Raw genomic sequence first — 17,906 nt, 5'->3', positions numbered from 1 at the left:
TGTTGAGGCTGCTTTCTCATTACAAAGCAGAGCTGAGTAGTTGCTACAGAGACACCTGCCCTGCAATACTTAAAATATTAACTATCTGGCCCTCTGCAGAAAGAATTTGCCAAATACTATGGTAATAGGTATAAACCAAATAATTTATTTTTGTTTTATCAAGTACCATATCTATTAGCTATGGAAATTAATTTATTCTGATTCCAAAGAGTACTGGAAAGATGACAATTCATAATAAAGAATAAAAACAAGTAAAAGGGATCAAAGTCAGTGGGAAATAAGGGTTAAATGAAGTCTGGGTAATATTAGCACACATAGAAGACGTCACCTAATTGTAAAATTTGGGCACCATCATTGTTTCGACCTTACTAGCAGCTAAAGTAAAGAGGAACACAGACCAACTTCACCTTTACACTATGTGAAAACAAATAAAATGCTAGTATTCGCTCCTGAGAAAAACAATTCTTCTAGGTTCTCATGAATGGGACATTGTGGCACATAGTAAAGCGTCCTCCACAATATGGATAGTTATAAGCAATACAAAATTAAGTTTCATACAGTCTGCTTTTTGAAGTGTTTGTTAAATAAATATTTAGCTTTTGTTAAAAAGAATAAAGCACCTATTAATCCAACTAAGAGCAAAGGAAATGTGGGCTAACAGGCCTTTTCTTTGTCCTGTTTAATCTTGGCATAAAATTTAGGTATAAGCAATAAACTGACAATGTACAAAATAATTCCTTATGTCACACTTACATGTTGAAACCAGAGACCCTGTCCCAAAACCAAAGCTCAGATTTTATTAAAGGCACCTTGGCCTTTTTAACACTAGTGGATGCACAAAAAGATTTATGAAGGCTTATTTTACTGAAGACTTTTCTTTCAGAAATAATGTATTAACATTAGCAAAGTTAACTAGTCAATAGGACATGAAAATAAACATTGTAGGTATAAACACAATTACCATAAAATGATATTCTACCCAAACTAACATTGAAAGATATTACTGTGAAATGAAATTGGTACACCAAAGCAGGCCTGATCATCTGCTCATACAAGTTTGGGGAACCTCAAAGCTCAAGCTGTGCCTGGTGGCTATAAGAAGAAACCAGGGCACAGTGTGAACCATTATAAGCCATTACACAGTAAATGAGTCAATTAATTCAGGATTTTTTTCTTTATTATTATTATTCCCTTCCTATCCATGGAATATATTTAGGGGCCAATACATATTTTTGAAAGTTGCTTTTTAATACATCTTATCAGGGGGAGAAAAGTCTAAATATTACCTTCTGTAGAAGCTGCATCAACCATTACTCTTTGCATCAGTACTGGTTCCAATCCAAAGTCGAAAACTATGGTTTGGCGAAAAGTTCCAAATATTTCTGTGTTAAATGCTATCCTGACTTTATACACATAATGATCTAATCCATTTTGGGCCATCTTTCCTCCTATCCATTCTTGACAGTTTTCTGGGACTTCTTGTGATACCTGAGTAGTGCTATCTCTGGCAGATATTGCAGTGATACTAAAATGAGGATGATGAGCATCATAAAGCAATGCTACACGATACAGCATTCTCACAGGCTACAAGGAAGTTAAAATAATTCATTGAGTACAAGGGGGTAAAAAAATCCAATTGTAATTGGGCTCTTCAATGAAAATATTTCCATAAGGGACTTTTACTTCCCCAAGTTTCTAACATACTATGTTTAAAACACAAATTGTGCTTAAAAGAAAAAAATCAGTTGTTAAAATTATATATTTATGCTACATTGATAGCCTCCCTTCTCTTCCTGTAATATGTTCATTTTTCATTGTGGCAAAAGTTTTCATCCTCTATAACCATCAACCTCCAACTTTCCATACTCTTCTACATTCATGTAGCCTCAAGTAGGAAGCCTTCAAAAGAGGGCAGTTACCTTGGAAAGCACTGGATTGGGTTCAAGTCTGAAGCTAACTATTCTTAGAATTTTCATCTCCAGATACAGAAAGTACAGCAGAAGAAACGCCACAAAAAAAGACAAAAACTTTTCCACTAAGCATATGCATGGAAACTTTTTACTGTGCTTCATTCTTCAACTTTGACTAATATAATTTAAGATGGGAAGCAATGCAGAAAATGCCCCATATTAAAAATCCATTGTCACAGAATTTGTGACTTCATCAAATCAAATATAAAAACAAGTTGTTATGGTTTAAAAATCTTAGAACTGCCAGATTAAACAATTTTCAAGTAATTATAAGCCATGAACCCCATCCTATGTCCCAAGTTTAGACTATAATATGTAAAATACCTCTTTACCAAATACATACAAAAGCACCCTAAATATCTACAAAGATCTCATTTAAAAGTATTTTTTAAATTGTACTTTTAATGATCAAAATACAGAAATACACTTTAGTACAATATAGTATAATGTACTTAGATTAAAATATTTTCAATATTCTTTTAACACAGAGATTCAAAGGTAAAAAAAAAACTTTGAGAAAATTAAACAAAATTTATACGCTTTAACTAGCACAAAATTCATACCTTACAGGTGAAAGCAAAGGTCCATGTCTGGTGGGATTTTTTGGTGCTGACAGTAACTGACAGGTCAGGATTGTGCTCTACCTTTACTCCTTCTATACATTCACTAAGCTGAAAATAGACAGCAATTTATGTTATATTTTTATTGCTAAGGGTACAAACAAAATCCTTTAGCATGGAAAATAAATGTCGACAGTAAAGATGATGATGGAACTGTATACAGAGCAAAGTATTTTACACCTTCATTTTCAGTAACTTTGATAAGAACAAAATATAGTAAAGCTAAAATAAGAGAGGGAAGAAAATTCACCACCACCACAGATCGGCACTCAAAAACTGCCTGAATGAAGATAATTAATACAGTACAGGCAAATTTCCAAGCAAATGACTTAGTTCTGCTTTTTAACAAATGGATCTACTATGGCTATTAAAAACATCATTCTATCAGAATCAAGTTCTTTGCAAAGAAGATAAGGAAATAAACCAAAATAGACATAATAAAGTCAAGACTCAAGTTCATTGTTTAAGACAAACAAAAAATAATGTAAGTTATTTTCCTCACCACTTTCTCAGGAGACAATGAATTCATCCACTTTTCTGTCAAGGTTTCCATGTAACTGCCTGAGAGCTGTTTATTCTCATTTTGCGGTTTCCATTTTTATCAGCCGTGAAGCATATCTTTTCTGCCATTCTGCTAGTTCTTCCTGGGAATGTGCTGAAGTACACTGGGCACCATACCTACAGATTCCTTGCTCTAAAAATCTAAGTAGAATAGGAAAGACTGTTTTATCATATACTTTGTTGAACCATTTGAAAATAAACTCCCAGCATTTGCCCTCTGACTTCTTCATTAAGAAAAACAAAACTTCATGTGCTAAAAGGTCATATTTATCATACTGTCTTGTACAAATGAGGGAGAAGAGGTTTAGAGAACATTTACAACAGTTAATCAAAACACCAACTCCCCATATTCACTGACTTTCTTTGGAATTAGGGGATCCTAAGGCATAGGTTTTGATGTCTGCCCTCCAAAAGAGACACTGAAAAGTAGCTTCCTTGGTCATATAAGGACTCTATTAGACAATTCCTCTTAGAATTTTTTTTTTTTTTTTTGAGACGGAGTCTCACTCTGTTGCCAAGGCTGGAGTGCAGTGGTGCAATATCGGCTCACTGCAACCTCCGCCTCTCGGGTTCAAGCAATTCTCCTGACTCAGCCTCCCTAATAGTTGGGATTACAGACACCCACCACTAAGCCCAGCTAATTTTGTATTTTTAGTAGTGAAGGGGTTTCACTATGTTGGCCGGGCTGGTCTTGAACTCTTGACCTCGTGATCCACCAGCCTCAGCCTCCCAAAATGCTGGGATTACAGGCGTGAGCCACCACGCCCAGCCAGAGTAGAATTTTTTTAAAGCAACACTGACATCAAGTGAATCTGCTGCTCACACACAGGTATACCCTACTTCCCAAAATGATAATAACCTAAAGAAAATTTTCTACATATGGGAATTTCATTCTAAAAAAAGTTAACAAATGATTAATTACCATTTTTAGGCTTTTACTTTTCACCTTTAAACATAGTGATTTTACTCTTTTCTACATTACTATTACCTATATTTCACTGAAAACATATTAACCTGAAGTTTTAAATAAATTTAGAATCAAAGTTTTATATTAGAGTCAGAAATTTATTCAAGTCATGTTAAATTCAAGGGAATAAATTATAAATGTTCATTTTAAAGGATACAGAGACAATATTTCTCAATGTTTATAACAGAAAATTCAACTGATAATTCAGTGATCAAAAACAGGTAAAAATAAAATACTTTTTTTCTTTTTTTTTGAGACAGAGTCTTGCTTTGTCACCAGGCTGGAGTGCAGTGGCGCAATCTCAGCTCACTACAATCTCCACCTCCTGGGTTCAAGCAATCCTTCTGCCTCAGCCTCCCGAGTAGCTGGGACCACAGGTGTGTGCCACCAAGCCCGGCTAAATTTTTTGTATTTTTAGTAGAGACGGGGTTTCAGCATGTTGGCCAGGATGGTCTCGAACTCCTGACCTCAAGTGATCCACCCACCTCAGCCTCCCAAAGTGCTGTGATTACAGGTCTGAGTCACCAAACCCAGCCCTGATCATAAATTTTAAAAAAAGTTTTAAATACCCTGCAAAATTATAGGCAAAGCCAGTTTTTAAATAAAAATAACTAAAAAACTAATAAAAAGATCTGAGAAAAAATAAAAATTAAACTAGAAATATAACTAAACATTAATATAATAAAAACTATGAAGAGCAAAAAGAGATATTATATTACAGACCATTTTTCAATTGGAAAAAATATGGATAGTAAGAAATTAAAAAATGAGTATATTTAGAACTTTCCTGATGGTACAACAAAGTACTTGAACTTAAAATTATACTATTTATTAAATTCTCTTACACTTCAGAAGGCACATTTAAAATCATCTATTTATGTTTCTTTTCAATATGTCTTGGGGCAAATCTTTGGCTTTAAATTATTTCCCTAATAAATGAAAGTGTTATATTCTTAATCTGTACTTCAAATCTTCTCATATTTCCTTTTTGTAGGATTGTGTTCTATCTCTTTTACAACTAACACCACTAGAATTTTCAATACTTACACATTAGTTTCCTGACTATTCAATAATCAAAACCATATAGCAAATTTACTTCACTATCGAAAGCAATCTAAAGAGGTGGTAAGAATTTATATCTAGAAATCCCACCAGTTATGAGTTTTTACAAAAAGAACCAAAGAATTCACCATTTTAAATGTAACTTTAATCATTCCTTCCACATTATTATAAAATTGTAAAAGGTTAGCCCATCAATATGAATTATTCATAAATTCTATATAAGAATTACACGAATATTTTTCAGAAAGGTTATTAAAATAATTTAACATTTCTTTATCTATTTTATGCTCTACTTTTTACATAAAGTACTGTCAACTTCAATCACCATACAATCTAAGTAAATTGCACATTGACAAATGACCATGGATAGGTGTGGTGGCTCACATCTGTAATCCCAGCATTTTGGGAGGCCAAGGCAGGAGGATCACTTGAGCTACAGAGTTCTAAACCAGCCTGGGCAACAAAGTGAAACCCCAACTCTACAAAAAAATACAAAAATCAGCCAGGCTTGGTGGTGCATGCCCGTAGTCCCAGCTACTCGGGAGGCGGAGATTGCACTGAGCTGTGATCAAGCCACTGCACTCCCATCTGGGCAACAAAGTAAGACTCTGTCTCAAAAGAAAAACAAAAGTAGGGAAATTAAGTTCAGCCATAATAATACAACTGGTATTATAAAAGACTTCTGAGGCTGGGCAAGGTGGCTCATGTCTATAATCCCAGCACTTTGGGAGGTCAAGGCAGGTGGATCACGAGGTCAGGAGTTTGAGACCAGCCTGGCCAACATGGTGAAAGCCCGTCTCTACTAAAAATACAAAAAATTAGCCAGGCATGGTAGTGCGTGCCTGTAGTCCCAGCTATTCAGGAGGCTGAGGCAGGAGAATCACTTGAACCTGGGAGGTAAGGCTGTAGTGAGCCAAGATTCTGCCATTGCCTTCCAGCCTGGGCAACAGGGTGAGACTCCATCTCAAAAGAAATAAATAAGTAAAAACTAAAAAACTACTGAACAGTCTTAACAACCTGCATTTAGATCACTGTTGTTTAGAATTAAAGACGACACATCAATATGGTTTTGACTTTTATTATTTAATGATAATGACTGTTATGACTTCTGTTTCAAATTGAAAATAAGCCATTTTACCCTATTAGATAAGGAAAACTATCTGTCCTTTCAACAAGACATGTCATTGTTTAAAAAAAATTCACATTACCTTTTACACAAAATATATTCCTCGCTGCTTGTGATTCCCCTAATGAATGGGTGGAAATGCCAACCATTACAAGACCCTAAGGAGTAATTAGGATATAGTATTATCATTTGAGGCTAGCCAGTAATTCTGATATTCTAACATGTAAAAAAAATACTACAATCCCTCCACATACATCATCCCATATGATATAAAAAAGAACATGACATAGTTGCCCCTACCAACAAAGTAATCTACCAATCAACTACATAAAACCTATGTAGAAATCACTCAAGAGGCAGTTTCGGCCAGGCACGGTGGCTCATGCCTGTAATCCCAGCACCTTGGGAGGCCGAGGGGACAGACTGCCTGAGGTCAGGAGATCAAGACCATCCTGGCCAACATGGTGAAACCCCATCTCAAAGTGAGGCCAAGGGGGCAGACTGCCTGAGGTAAGAAGATCAAGACCATCCTGGCCAACATGGTGAAACCCCATCTCAACAAAAAAAAAAAAAAAGAAAGAGGCAGTTTCCCAGAAGTTAGTTAACTCAAGCTGGTGACTTTGACTCTGTCATAGCACCTGGTGGACACGTTTCCAGTGCCATCTCTTCCCTAACAACTCAAGGCGGGTGGGTTGGCATATTTGTCATTTCTTAGGCACAAGAAGTTTGTCTATCAGGAATTCCTTCAGGAACAGAAAAAAATCACTGTATCCTGGAAGGAAAGCTTACATAACAAATCTCACTACTGCACAGTGAAAAGTAGTTCCACATTATCACGTTATCATCCATGTTCCTCAGAAATTGTCTAACACATGTCACTGTAGAATGTAATCCTTTTTTATAACTGAAATAAAGTTCAATAAGTTGAGCTAAAAACACAGTATTTACTTACTTCCGAATACAGTGAGCTTTGATTTGTTTGGATAAGAATTTCTAAATAAGCCAGGGAAAGTAAGGATTATGAGAAAAAAAGGCTAGAGCTTTCTAGAGGTTGAGCAGTAGTAAGTTTCAAGGAACTTCCAGCCATTTTCTATTTCCTCACAAGTCACTATGCCTCCCAGAAAAGGAAAAGAAAGATATTCAACTAGGTTGAGTTTAAAGCTGTGCTTCATCTCTTCCTACCTGTGTGTCTTTGGGGCAACTAATAAACCTTAATGTCAGTTTCATCACCTGTCAAAAAGCTGAAGAAGGATTCTAAGAAGTCAGTACGTGTTTTGTGAAAGCCACTGCACATAGTACACAGCATTCAGCAGGCACTCAATGAATGTTCCTCTTTCCCCTTTCCTCTGGTGAGAGGATAGAAGATCATAGACTTTAATTAGGGCAGGAACATCTCAGCTTACAGATCAAAACTTCCAAAAAGTAATAACTATACTAGAGTAGGACAGAAAGAGAAGTCTTCCCTCTACCGATTGTTAAGAATGATGTTTAAATTTAGTCCTACATGGAGGCAAGAAAATGAACTAGATGAAGTTACTGCCTACCTCCATTACTCCATTATTCTATGAAAAGGTGCCAGGGAGAAAATTGCTTTCATCTATACCTACTTCTTAAAATTAAAATTTTATATTCTCTCTTACATCTTCACTTATATGTACTGTAACTCAGTAAATTTTCTCCCAATAATTGACAAAACAGCAAAGCCCATATTCACAGCTACCAGAAGCTACACAGAGTTTGGCACTTACCCTCATCTAAGTCTTCCACGTGATATCCAGAGAGGGCGTTACTAGTTGCTGTCTGCAATTTTCCAAATGAAAGACATTTTCTAAAGAAGAAATAACCAATTGATACTAAACTAAATTTGAACATTTTCAACATTGAAACATAGGTGAAGTTGGAATACTCAGAAATTTTTAATAACATTAATATGTTCCAAATGATTTTTTGTCTTTTTCTAAGTTAAACTATAATTAAATATGGAAAACATGTATTTGTGAGGCTCTCATTAAGGAAACTGATAGAGACCCCCTACACAGAAATTAGCTGGCAGCAGAAGAGAAGTCTAAGTCCTCAGTCCTGAACCTCACGGGGTAGCATCTTCCATCCACTTATTCATTTTACTCTCCTCTTCATAACACCCAGAAAATGTCTGATGACAGAGGTTCCTTTTCCCCTTTTTTGTTTCTTTTTTTTTTTTTGAGATGCTGTCTTGCTCTTGTCACACAGGCTGGAGTGAAGTGGCGCAATCTCAGCTCACTGCAACCTCTGCCCACCAGTTTCAAGCGATTCTCCTGCCTCAGTTTCCTGAGTAGCTGGGATTACAGGAACCCACCACCACATGTGGCTAATTTTTGCATTATTAATAGAGACAGAGTTGCACCATGTGGTCTCGAACTCCTGACCTCAGTTGATATACCCACCTCGGCCTCCCAAAGTGCTAGGATTACATGCGTGAGCCACCGTGCTTGACTAGAGGTTCCTTTTTCTTGCAGCTAATGGCATGCTACCACTTTGGGGCCTGGGAGCACTTCCTGCCAGGTCCCTCACTAACTTTAAGATGAGCTCTTCTCCTACAGTAGAGTCCAAGGCTAAGGATCCACTCCCTCTACATCCTTGGATAAATCCCCAATCTGCACTTTGGGCTATAACTTTACCGAGCTGTATACCTCCAATTTCAACACAGTGGCAACCACAGCACCCACAGCACTTTTTCTAAACTATTCTGTAGCACTTTACATGATAGATCATTATCAGCTACATACAGATCTGCTGTCAGCAGTCTGTAACTACCTTTCTATAGTCCTGCACCTCTCAAAGTATCTGGTACATTATAATGGGTGCTCAGTAAATGCTGGATGAATGGGTGGGTGAATGGGTGGATAAATGGATACATGGTTGGATGAATGGGTAGGTGGATGGATGAATGATTTACCTAAGCACTTTAAATACAATATGCCCAAAGCAAAATTCATCAACTTTATCCCAAAGTTGATCCTTTTTCAGTGTTCCTTATCACAAGTTAATGGATTCTTCTTACCCAAAGAGAGCCACCAAGCTGACATTTTTAAAGCCATCTAGAACTCCTCCTCCCTCTTCTATCCTGCTCTGAATAGTCTCCAAATCTTTTTTTTTTTTGAGATGGAGTTTCGCTCTTGTTGCCCAGGCTGGAGTGCAATGGCATGATCTCGGCTCATCACAACCGCTGCCTCCCAGGTTCAAGTGATTCTCCTGTTTCAGCCTTCTGAGTAGCTGGCATTACAGGCATGCGCCACCATGCCCGGCTAATTTTGTCTTTTTGGTAGAGACAGGGTTTCTCCATATTGGTCAGGCTGGGTTCAAATTCCCAATCTCAGATGATCTGCCTGCCTCGGCCTCCCAAACTGCTGGGGTTACAGGCATGAGCCACCACACAAGGCCCAATTATTCTCCAAATCTTGTCTAAGCAAGTCTAGAATGTCTCTTATCTCTGTCTCTCCTCCTACTACCACTGTCCTAGGTAAAGCCCTCATTACCACTTGTCTCATTTATCCCTGAACCAACTGACAGCTTGCCAATCTTGCCTTGTATCAAGTAACCTCTGGGTCTTTACTTAGTAATATGGTTTGGTTGTGTCCTCAACCAAATCTCATCTTGAATTGGAACTCCCATAATTCCCTTCTATTGTGAGAGGGACACAATGGGAGATAACTGAATCATGGAAGTGGTTTCCCCATATCGTTCTCATGGTAGTGAGTAAGTCTCATAACATTTAATGGTTTTGTAAGGGGAAACCCCTTTCACTTGGCTTTCATTCTTCTCGTCTGGCGACATGTGAGATGTGCCTTTCACCCTTCACTATGATTGTGAGGCCTCCCCAGCCACACGGAACTGTGAGTCCCCATTACATCTTTCTTTTATAAATTACTCAGTCTCAGGTATGTTTTATTAGCAGCGTGAAAACAGACTAATACACTTGGCTATCCCTATCCTTTAAACTCAGTTCTCATACTTCTGTCCCCCTGATTTCTTTGCAGAGTTTTTCCCTTTCCCTGCCTATATTTTGTGATAGCCTTACTGATCGCAGGCTGCCCTGTGTGCACATTAGCTATGTGCATCTCTGACTGACCTGCCAGATTGCTTTTCACGGACATCTCTGCTTTCCAGAGCCTTGAACAGCACAGGTGCTCAGTAAATGTTAAACTGGATCAGAAGAAGGAAACAGTACCCCAAGATGAAATTTTGAATATCTTGTACCATAGAAAGAATGTCATGAATGCTAACTGGGTATAAATGAAACAATACTATCACTATAATTTATATGTGGTTGATTAAATTGTACTTTTTAGGTTGGGCTTGAACTAAACACTGTAATACAGTTTTCCACAGAAAAATGCCTTCTGATTATCAGTCAAGCGCTTACTAAGGAGTTTTTTAAGGCAACCCATTATTTTTTGTAAAATGAAGGGCTGCATAAAAGAATACACAGACTAACAAATAAATCAGGAGGAATTATTCATATTATAAACATTCTATGCTGCTGAAAAAAAAGAAGCCATTAAAAGATCTCTTTAAATTCTCCAAGCAAGGTCTACCACTGTCACAAACTAGCCCTTAAAAGTGATTTTATATTGCGCCGGGCGCGGTGGCTCATGCCTATAATCCCAGCACTTTGGGAGGCCGAGGCGGGTGGATCACGAGGTCAAGAGATCGAAACCATCCTGGTCAACAAGGTGAAACCCCGTCTCTACTAAAAATAAAAAAATTAGCTGGGCATGGTGGTGCGTACCTGTAGTCCCAGCTACTCGGGAGGCTGAGGCAGGAGAATTGCTTGAACCCAGGAGGTGGAGGTTGCGGTGAGCCGAGATCACGCCGTTGCATTCCAGCCTGGGTAATAAGAGCGAAACTCTGTCTCAAAAAAAAAAATTTATTTACATAACATATATAAATAGATAAGCTAAAAATTCACTGCAAGTATAAAAATGTTAAAATATCTCCTTTTTAAAACCTATCAAAATAAATTTACCAAATATGCAAGAAAAATAGTGGGAATAAAGATGTTTAGTAAACATTATTAAAATGTTATGGCCATAAAGTAAAGTCTAAAACACTTATAACTGTTGGAGAAAACACCACGTGGTGCATTTCAGCAGTCAGCGCCTATGATGATCAGTAAGGACCCGCGTGGGCCTGTGCTGACACTGCAGCTCTCAGTCTCGGGGGTATGTGGGGAGCAGCACATGCTCAGCGGAGAGCTGGTAAAGTAAGGCACCCAGCCTGGCTAAGGATTTAGCCATCCTGGCTTTTAGGTTCCAAAGTGTTGTGTTTGTTTTTTAAACACTCTTTATGTGCTCACACTCCAAAACTAAAAGGCTACGTTTATCATCATCAATCTTTACTGACACCTTCAGGAAAAACAGCCGAAGACTGCACTGCTAGTACTGTAAATTCAGCATCCATTCTACGAATCAGATATGTTCAATTTTACTAAAGAATATTCACTAAAGAATACTTGTTTTTGTTTTTATAAATCAGCCATTAGTTCCAGGTCTTTATTCTCATCCATTAGGATTTACAAGTTAAATACCAGCTAAGCCCAATCTTTAAATAACAAATTGTTGCTATTTTTAAAAGTGTCATGTGCAATAACAAATAAGGGTAGTATTATTTGCTAGCTTTTCCTAAATGGTTATCTTTTAATAATATCAGTTCACTAAACAAAAATGACTACTACTCTAGTTAGATAGAGAAAAAAATTACAAAAACTTAAGTCACTTCTTCCAAATGTATAGTCACAAAAAAAGAGTCAAGTGATATTTGCGGCCTTACATGCAACAGGATGTAGATCTGGAATGGAAAAGGAAATCCACAGGAGGTCAAGGTTGACACCAGGGTCTCTGCAATCCCCTCTGTCTGTCTGAAATGCCCTCCACCTCACTCTCCATGAGACACGCACCTTGTCGACTCCCAGCTCTTCACTGAGGTGTCTCAGTCCCTAGCCACCGAATCCAGTGATTCGTCCAGCAGAAGAGTTTATTCTTTTCCCTCATACCACCTGCCTCTCTGTGAATTACACCTACAGTTGTTTAATTCATTTATCTGTTGTCTATCTCCTTCCTAAAACCTTAATCTCCAAGAGGACAAGAACCATGTTCAGTGCTGTACCCCAGCAATGAGCATAGTACCTAGCACATAGGACGTGCTCAATTCTTGAATAAATAAGCCAATTAATCGCTTTATGTGGGTTTCCACTTATGACAAAAGCTGATGAAATGGCTATTTTTTAAATAGGACATCTAAAAATAAAAATACTTTTATATGCCTATATGAAGAAAAGAAATTTGAGACTTACAAAGCTAGGGGCCTTTTACATGCAACTGTTGTCCCTGGCCTTCCATGTGTCCTCCAAGTCCTTCATTGGAGCACTTTTTTGTTCACTATTTACCCTGATACACATTATTTCCATCTCCTAAACCATTCCTTAAAGACAGTGCTTAAGGCACAGACTTCTGTCAGTTGCTTTAAAAAATACAAAAGGAAGGCCTGGCATGGTGACTCATGCCTGTAAATGCAGCGCTTTGAGAGGCAGAAGCAGACAGATCACTTGAGCCCAGGAGACCAGCCTGGGCAACATGGCAAAACTCCATCTCTACCAAAAATTAAAAATAAAAAACTTAGCCAGGTGGTGGAGTGCACCTGTAGTTCCAGCTACTCAGGAGGCTGAGGTGGGAGGATCACCTGAGCTGAGGGAGGTCACAGCTGCAGTGAGCCAGGATCACACCACTGCACTCCAACCTAGGTAACAGAGTGAGACCCCATCTTAAATAAATAAATAATAAATAAGTAAGGCTTGAGGGGTATTTCGTTTTCCAGTAGCCAGAAGCAGTTAAAAATTAAAATTCCCCAATCATCTTCCCATTTGTTGTCCAGAGATAGCTAATAAGACATCAGTTCTGTCCGGTAGGCAGACGACAGAAGCCTGGCACACAGAGGAGCCGTGTGAAGAAGCAGTGTTCCAAGGACAAGACTTTGGGTTACAGGGCGTTACAAGAGAAGGCCCCACTATGCCACCTTCACAGCCTTGCCTTCTTGGCTGATGCCACAGTGGTTTTCCAAATTTTAATACATAATGCTTACTAGCCAGATTGAGTCAAACTCTTCCAAATAGATCCACTGAAATGGTCTTACCTCTGTTTCCGACAGAAGTGTTTTTAAGTCTTGTCAAATCCTTTGTTACCATCCCATCCTGAAAGGGTGAATAAAAAAGAGAAAAAACAATTTGCATATTAGTTCTTTACTATGGCAACTTAGCTCAATTCCTCTGTTGTTTCTGAAGTTTATTTTTTATTTATTTTTGAAAAAGAGAAAAAGAAAGGGGAAAAAAGAAAAAGAGGGAAAAAGGAATATTACTTCATTCCTAAAATGGGTTTCAATAATGGCCGATCAATATTTTGAGTGTTTAAAGTGGTGTGCATATTTTATGTGTTTAAAATGGAGACCTCTATTGTGTTTATTTGTTCTGGCTCTGAGTTCAAGTCCTGGATATCGTTATCAATTTGTTGTCTCGTTGAATCTAAATCTCATTATGTGTCTTATGTATCTGGGTGTTAAGATCTCTTATTGTTACATTAATCCTTTTACCCTTGCATCCTTGTAGCTTTGAAATCTATTTTATTAAGTGTGAGAATTGCAACTCCTGCTTTTTATTTATTTATTTTTGCTCTCCATTTGGTTGGTGAGTTTTTTTCCATCCCCTTGTTTTGAGTCTTTGTATATCTTTAGATATATCATTAGATTTTGTGGATAATGTATATTTTGTGTGTTTAAAATGGAGAGCTCTATTGAGTTTATTTGTTCTGGATCTTAGTTCCAGTCCCGGATATCGTTATCAATTTTCTGTCTCGTTGAATCTAAATCTCATTATGGGTCTTATGTATCTGGGCATTAAGATCTCTTATTATTACATTAATCCTTTTACCCTTGTAATCCTTGTAGCTTTGAAATCTATTTTGTCAAATGTGAAAATTGCAACTCCTGCTTTTTATTTATTTATTTTTGCTCTCCATTTGGTTGGTACGTTTTTTTTTTTCCAACCCTTTATTTTGGGTCTATGTATATCTTTGGATATACTGTTAGATTTTGTCTGTATCTTTTGATTGGGAGATTTGGTTGATTTAAATTTAGGGTTGCTGCCATTTGATATTAACTGGCTATTTTGTCCTTTCGTTGATAAAAATTCTTCTTTATGTTAATGCTCTTTACTTTTTGGTGTATTTTTAGAAAGGGTCATACTGGTTGTTCCTTTCTGTGTATAATGCTTCTTTTAGAAGTTCTTGTAAAGCAGGCCTGGTGGTAATAAAATCTCTGAGTACTTGCTTGTTCATAAAAGATTTTATTTTTCCTTCAAATGTAAAGCTTAAATTGGCAGGATATGAAATTCTGGGCTGAAAGTTCTGTTCTTTAAGTATATTGAATATTGGCCCCCACTCTCTTCTAGCTTGTAGGGTTTCCGTTGAGAGATCTGCTGTAAGCCTAATAGGCTTACCTTTATGGGTAACTTAATCTTTCTCTCTGGCTGCCCCTAATATTTTCTCCTTCGATTCGATCTTGGTGAATCTAACGATTATGTGCCTTGGGGTTGGTCTTCTTGAGGAATGTCTTTGTGGTGTTCTCTGTATTGCCTGGGGTTGAATAGTGTCCTGCTTTGCTAAATTAGGAAAATTTTCCTGGATAATGTCCTGGAGAGTATTTTCCAGCTTGAATTCATTCTCTCCGTCACATTCAGGTACACCAATCAAGCGTATAAGGTCTTTTCACATAGTCCCATATTGCTTGGAGACTTTGCTCATTCCTTTTTATCCTTTTTTCTCTATTCTTGTCTTGTCGTTTTGTTTCATTAAGTTGGTCTTCGACCTCTGATACCCTTTCTTCTGCTTGATCCATTCGGCTGTTTAAGCTTGTACATATTTCACTAAGTTCTCGTGTTGTATTTTTCAACTCCGTAAGTTCATTTGTATTCCTCTCTATATTGTCTATTCTTTTCAACATTTCATCTAACCTTTTTTCAAAGTTCTTAGTTTCTTTACATTGGGTTAGAACAAGTTCCTTTAACTCCCAGAAGTTTCTTATCATCCACCTTTTAAAGCCTACTTCAGATAATGGAACACAGTCCTTTTCCATCAGGGCTTGTTCTGCTGCTGATGAGTCCTTTTCCATCAGGGCTTGTTCGGTTGCTGATGAGTCCTTTTCCATCAGGGCTTGTTCGGTTGCTGATGAGTCCTTTTCCATCAGGGCTTGTTCCGTTGCTGATGGGTTCTGATTTTGAGTATACTAGGCCTTCTTAGGCTGTTTTTTTCCCTTCATTGTAGATGAACCGCCTTTCTAATTAGGTTTCTGAGTCGACATCCGACTTATTGATTCCCAGTGCTGGGATCCAAGCAACCCACTGTGGCAGCCTAAATAGCAGCGATAAGACTGATGGTGCTCTTCTGCCCGGGAATCTCTGGTCTGGCTTCCCTCTTGAGTCCGCAACAAGCGGCTCTGACTTCCCGGAGCTCCAAACTCCGGTCAGTAGGGGAAGCAGTCCCGTTGGCTCTGCATGAAGAGCTGCTGCGCTGAGACGCCGGCAAAACCGCTGCGGCAGCCACAAGAGTCGCGCTGGCGACCCGTGGGGCTCCTCCACTGGGAATCGGCTAATCGGTGAGTGACGAAAATTCGTCTAAAGATGTGGCGTCGTCTCGTTCTCTGAGCTTTCACTGGGAGCTACAATCCTGAGCTGTTAGTGGTCGGCCATCTTGGATCCGTCAAGTGTTCCTGAAGTTTATTTTTTAAAAAAAAGTTATCTCAACCCTCATCACTACTACTATTAACCATGATAACAAACAACACATCTATGAGGAAAGTTAAAAAGGTTAACAGGAAAAACTATACAGAGTGCCTTTCCTAGTAAGTAAAACCACTGTATTCACCTTACATTAATTAAAATTAAGTCAAGAAAATTTTAACAACAGTACCACTGTAAAGCAAGATAGCATAATGAAAAGTAAAATAACCTGTAACTGTTTTTAACCTTTTCCCTAATAAGCTTATATGTACAAAATGGTGAATTCAGCCATGATTCAGAAAGATTCATATAAGCTGTTCACACCACTTTAAAAATGTCTCTTTAATACAACTATTGAAGGAAAATAATTTTCTGAAATCTAAATTTCATTTGAGATTTAAAAGCAAGTTACTTTTTACTAAAACAGGTAAAACTGTAATAACTTACACAGAAAAGCCCTTTAATGATAAAATTATCTTAATAACAAAGAGATATAGTCCTTTATCATCTATTTAGAACTATATAGCTATATAATTTCTCTATGCTACTACATTTTAGCTTTTAAGTTCATTTCTGAATCTGGTAAAATCAAGATACTTGCTCAACTTAGACATAATTAAACAATTCACTGCACAATAATTCCTTTGAAAATAACTATCCTGAGATAGGCCAATACATCGCACTCAACAATATACCAAGTACTTTCCTAATTTCTTGTTTGTTTTTTTTTTAATTTGAGACGGAGTTTCACTCTTGTTGCCCAGGCTGGAGTGAAATAGCGTGACCTCGGCTCACTGCAACTCTGCCTCGCGGGTTCAAGCGATTCTCTTGCCTCAGCCTCCTCAATAGTTGGGAGTACAAGCATTTGCTACCATGCCCGGTTAATTTTGTATTTTTAGTAGAGACGCTGCTCTCCATGTTGGTCAGGCTGGTCTCGAACTTCTAACCTCCAGTGTTCGTGTTCCACCCGCCTCAGCCTCCCAAAGTGCTGGGATTACAGACATGAGACACTGAGCCCAGCCTCCTACCTTCTTTTTTCAAACCAAATGTATTTATTTAATATTTACAGTAAAAACACAAATCTGCCCCATAATGGTATCATCTATATCAATTCAGAAGAATAGGTAAAATATAGGGAAGTATTTTTTTTTATTATGGTTCTTGAAAATTATCAACAGATTTCATAAGTTACCAATTGGTTAAAAAAAAAAAGATCATATATCTTTTGTTCCACTTTCTATAGATTATCAATTCCAAAGTTTCGAAAAGTAGCCTTTCAACTATCTCAACAAAAAAAGGCAAAAAATTAAATATAGTGCTGAGCATGATGGCACATGCCTGGCCTGTTGACCTAGCTATTGAGGAGGTTTAAAGAAGATCACTTGAGCAGAAGAGTTCAAAGTTGTAGTGCACTACGATCACCCCATGACTAGCCACTGCACTCCAGCCTCAACAATACAGCAAGATCCTGTCACTTAAAAAAATCAAATGCTGGCCAGGTGCAGTGGCTCACATCTGTAATCCCAGCACTTTAGGAGGCTGAGGCGGGTGGTTCACTTGAGGTCGGGAGTCTGAGACCAGCCTGACCAACACCGAGAAACCCCATCTCTACTACAAATACAAAATTAGCCAAGTGTGGTGGTGCATGCCTGTAATCCCAGCACTTTGGGAGGCTGAGGCGGGTGGATCACGAGTTCAAGTGATTGAGACCATCCTGGTCAACATGGTGAAACCCCGTCTCTACTAAAAATACAAAAAATTAGCTGGGCATGGTGGCGTGTGCCTGTAATCCCAGCTA

At 37.9% G+C, this 17,906-nt stretch overlaps 1 pseudogene across 1 annotated transcript in view; it reads right to left on the bottom strand.

The window, feature by feature from the left end:
• Nucleotides 1–1,182: 1,182 nt before the first annotated feature.
• Nucleotides 1,183–17,906, bottom strand: part of LOC100408637 (putative helicase with zinc finger domain) — a 53,576-nt pseudogene continuing 36,852 nt past the window's right edge. The window contains exons 7-12 of the transcript XR_013535668.1: nucleotides 13,474–13,531; nucleotides 8,055–8,106; nucleotides 6,389–6,464; nucleotides 3,093–3,292; nucleotides 2,534–2,641; nucleotides 1,183–1,352 (exon numbers count right to left, since the gene is read on the bottom strand). The product of XR_013535668.1 is annotated as a putative helicase with zinc finger domain (transcript). The remainder of the gene's footprint in view (nucleotides 1,353–2,533; nucleotides 2,642–3,092; nucleotides 3,293–6,388; nucleotides 6,465–8,054; nucleotides 8,107–13,473; nucleotides 13,532–17,906) is intronic.

Source organism: Callithrix jacchus, chromosome 5 (assembly GCF_049354715.1).
Source record: "Callithrix jacchus isolate 240 chromosome 5, calJac240_pri, whole genome shotgun sequence".
NCBI classification, from domain to species: Eukaryota; Metazoa; Chordata; class Mammalia; order Primates; family Cebidae; genus Callithrix; species Callithrix jacchus.
The sequence above is the reverse complement of the archived record's forward strand: the minus strand, read 5'-3'. Positions and strand labels throughout refer to the sequence as shown.